Source organism: Mandrillus leucophaeus, unplaced genomic scaffold (genome assembly GCF_000951045.1).
Source record: "Mandrillus leucophaeus isolate KB7577 unplaced genomic scaffold, Mleu.le_1.0 Scaffold464, whole genome shotgun sequence".
Taxonomy (NCBI): Eukaryota; Metazoa; Chordata; class Mammalia; order Primates; family Cercopithecidae; genus Mandrillus; species Mandrillus leucophaeus.
This window is the reverse complement of record NW_012104965.1, coordinates 2,199,364-2,203,224: the sequence shown is the minus strand read 5'-3', so window position 1 is coordinate 2,203,224 and position 3,861 is coordinate 2,199,364. Positions and strand designations below refer to the sequence as shown.

At 46.3% G+C, this 3,861-nt stretch overlaps 1 protein-coding gene across 2 annotated transcripts in view; it reads left to right on the top strand.

Annotated features, from left to right (window-relative positions):
* Nucleotides 1-789: 789 nt before the first annotated feature.
* Nucleotides 790-3,861, top strand: part of DIRAS3 (DIRAS family, GTP-binding RAS-like 3) — a 5,916-nt gene continuing 2,844 nt past the window's right edge. The window contains exons 1-3 of one of the 2 annotated variants that reach the window (XM_011994998.1): nt 901-1,100; nt 1,533-1,647; nt 1,733-1,981. The gene's annotated coding sequence lies outside the window, so the exon portion shown is untranslated. Of the gene's footprint in view, nt 1,982-3,861 lie in introns of both variants that reach the window. The other variant, XM_011994997.1, reaches the window with a different exon arrangement.

Genomic DNA, 3,861 nt, shown 5'->3' with positions numbered 1-3,861 from the left:
GGGTTCTTGAAGCCTGTAATATGCTTCAGAAAGAATAGATGGTATGTGTATCTCAAAAGGTAAATGACCTTAAAGGGTGTCAGACTCTTAGTTAAATCCCTCTCGCATCAGGAAAAGACCTGGAAAGGGAAGGAGATTCTCCACAGAATGCAAATTTCCCTCACAAAAGATAGCTTTGCACAGGACCATTCCAAAATATGCCAGAAATATATTTTGGGGTAAAATACTTTGATCTCCTTTAGGGCTGCTACCTGTCATGTGATGCTATACCAGAATCAAGTTGGAATTTGTTTTGAGACAAGTTCTCACTTTGTTGCTCAGACTGGAGTACAGTGGCTGTGATCACGGCTCACTGCAGCTTTGATCTCCTGGGCTCAAGTGATCTTCCCACATCAGCCTCCCAAATAGCTGGGACGACAAGCGGCAGCCACCACACTGGGCTAAATTTTTTAAAAGTAGAGACAAGTTCTCCCCATGTTGCCCAGGCTGGTCTCTAACTCCTGGCCTCAACCTCCTTATTCTCTAGGATTACAGGCGCCAGGCTAGACCTCACAGGTCTTTAAACTTCTATGCACCAGGTACCTGGTAGGGGGAGGGATTATAGTGGCGGAAGAGCAGTACCAGCGGCCCCACACCACACACCCTGGCCTCAGCTGGCTGGGGCACACAAAACCAGGTGCCACCGCCAAGGACTAGGCCCACAGGGTGCTGCTGTCAAAACCTGCTGCCAACAACTTCCATACACTCCCCTGAACGCTCGGTAGGCGGTGGTGCGCAGCTTTCAATACATCCGCCGCCAGGCGCTCACAGGCAAGGGAGAAAGAAGCCAGACTGGCTCGGAGACGTGGCGGGCAGACGCAGGCGCATTTGGAAAAGGGACTGGTGGTGGGAGGTGCGGAGCGGTATTCCTAGCCGCTGGCGGACCCGATGGGGCGTCCTGCGAGGGTTCGGCGAGGGTTCTGCCAGGATAGTAGTAGTGCGCCCAAGGAGTGAGAGGCACCCGGGGCTACTGGAGCCAGACCCTCAACCCGCCCTAGTGGTAGGCGAGGAATAACGAAAGCCACGTATTCCCGTTTCTCTAGTGGCTAATGACATTAAAGGTTTTCATATGGTTATTTGCTATCTGCATATCTTCAGTAAAATGTCTGTTCATGTCTTCTATTTTCTAATTGAATTTTTTAAAATAATTGACTTTTGAGTTATGTATGTACATATTCTAGATACTGGTTGTATGCCAGATACGTGGCTTGTAAACATTTTCTCCTAGGTAAACCTTTTCAGTATCGTTACAGGGTCTTTCACAAAGCAAAATGTATGGGGTCTAATTCATCGAAATTTCTTTTTACTAGTCATGCCACTAATGTCAATGTAAGAACCTTTTGCCTAGCCTTAGGCAATAAAGAGTTTGTTGTTTTTTAAAACGCTTTTGTAATTTTACGCGTTACAGTTATGTCTAGCCACTTTTTATTTAAGGGTTTTTTGTTTGTTTGTTTGTTTTGGCGGGGGGATCTATGGATGTCCTATCTTTCCAGTATTATTTGTGGAAAAGATTATCTTTCCTGCATTAAACTGCTTTTGGACCTTCGTCAAAAATCAGTTGGACCGGTTTTTTGTTGGCAAAGTTTTGCCTGAAGCTTATTCCAACAGGTGAGAAAAAGTCCACAGTTTAACAGTTCCTCCGCAACCTGTAAGCCCACCCTGAACTTCTGGACTAGCCACTCGAGTGTTGCAGATGCCAAGCTGACCTCGGGCCGCTCTGCGTTGGGCCAGCCCCTCCCGGCTGGTTTCTCACCACGCATCGCGCAAGCGGAATTTATGCCTATTACCGACGCTCCCTGCGCCCCCGCACCCCGCTCCTGTGCGCAAGTCGGAATCAAACCTCGGAGGAGTGAGTGTTCGGGGCGTCCAGTTGGTTGTCGCGGCAGTCTCTGCGAGCAGCGCATTTGTCTTCTAGGCTGCGTGGTTCGTGCCTCCGAGAAAGGTAAGTCTTTCTTTCGCTTTTTTAGGGGTACTTGAAAACAACATGTGCCAGACAAACCAGCAGATGCTGTCCCCAGTGGAAGTTTATGGGCGAGTTGTCCCTATAGCTGGTACCACGTCTTTCTTGGCGCGATTATGCAAGAGCCACCCGCAGCCACTCGCAGCCCCTGCGGGCTCGTGGCAGGTCCTGCAACTGCACTTTGGATAGTCCCGTTGGGAAGCTAGCACTTTTTAATATAGAAGAACGAGGCTTGGTTAAGTGTGCGAGCTTAAAGGTTGACATAGTGTCCACTATTACAGCTGCTTAGGTAGCTAGTATTCAGGAAATAATAGTGGAGTCGTGTAGTGTAAAAGTAAGATTGAGATGAACGAGGAGGGTAGCTGCTACTACAGCCACCAGAGAGAAACCTGACCCTGCAGATGCGTGGTGATGTCCATGAGCCAGGCTGGTACCGCAGCAGCAGCGGCGGGACCTTGAGCTCCGCACGGCCGCTGGGTTTGGACGCCCTCCGGTTCCTGGAAGCTTTCACCTCCCTCAGCCTGAGGCCAGGTGGTCTGGGAAGCTGGAAGGAGTGCTGGGGGGAGGGGGGTCCACTGCCTAAGAATGAGAGTTCTCTTCACATCTGGAAACTTCAGTTATCACATGTGTCCTTTACCAATTTTCTTTTTCTTTTATTTTCTTTCTGATAGAGACGGGGGTCTCCCTTTAGCCAGGTTGGTCTTGAACTCCTTTGTCAAGCGATCCTCCCACCCTGACTTCCTAAAGTGCTGGAATTACAGGCACGAGCCATCGCGCCTGGCTGCTTTACCAATTTTCTATGAATGAATTTGTACATACAACGCCTATAGCAGGAAGTAATGTAAAACAGAATAATTAGTAATGCACATTTACTAATGTGGGATGTTGGTGGCCAAGAGATACTTGGTCTTTACTGGAACTCTTGATACTAACGTGGAGTTTATAATAGTTGTGGGCAGTGCAGACAGGGCTAGGATTTCTGTGACTAGAGAACTCTAGTGCGTGAGGACCTAAGGAAAGCTGGATTGTTGATTTTTGCCAATAAATAAGATGTGAAAGATTGCGTCACTGTAGCAGAAATCTAGTTTTTTAAGCTAAATTTTATTAAAGGTCATCATTGCTAAGGGAATTGTGCCCAGGATTTGGATAGCTGATATCATTACTTAATATTAGATGATATCAACTAACCACATCTTATAGACTGGAACAAAGTGCTAGATTTTATCTGAAAGCTGCAAAAATGAATGATTTAGACACATGTATGTATTTATTTTGTATCAATTTCAAATATTTATTGTATTAACATCCCTGGTCCCCTTTAATCAAGAATATAAAATCATTTACTTAAATTTTGCCACTTAAGTTTAGAATACTCTTAGAATCACGCTATCTTAAAGAAGCCAGACTAGAATTAGAAGCAAGTAAGTCTGATGATATAACAACCAGCAACAACATTTTTTTTTCCAAACGAAAACTCTAATATGGGGTGGGCATGTTGTTTCACACCTGTAATCCCAACACTTTGGCAGGCCGATGCAGGAGGATCACTTGAACACAGGAGTTCAAGACCAGCCTAGACAACACAGTGAAACCCCATCCCTACAAAAAATAAGAAAATTAGCTGGGCATGGTGTCACATGCCTGTAGTCCCAGCTACTAGGGAGACTGAGGTGAGAGGATTGATTGATCCCAGGAGGTTGAGGCTGCCGTGAGCCATGATCGCATGACTGCACTCCAGCCTGAGGGATAGAGCAAAACCCTGACTCAAAAAAAAAAAAAAAAAAAATCACTACCAAAACTCTAATACGAACATATTACTCTCATGGCCTTGCACATTCTAAAAGGGTCCTTTTCCCCAGTAC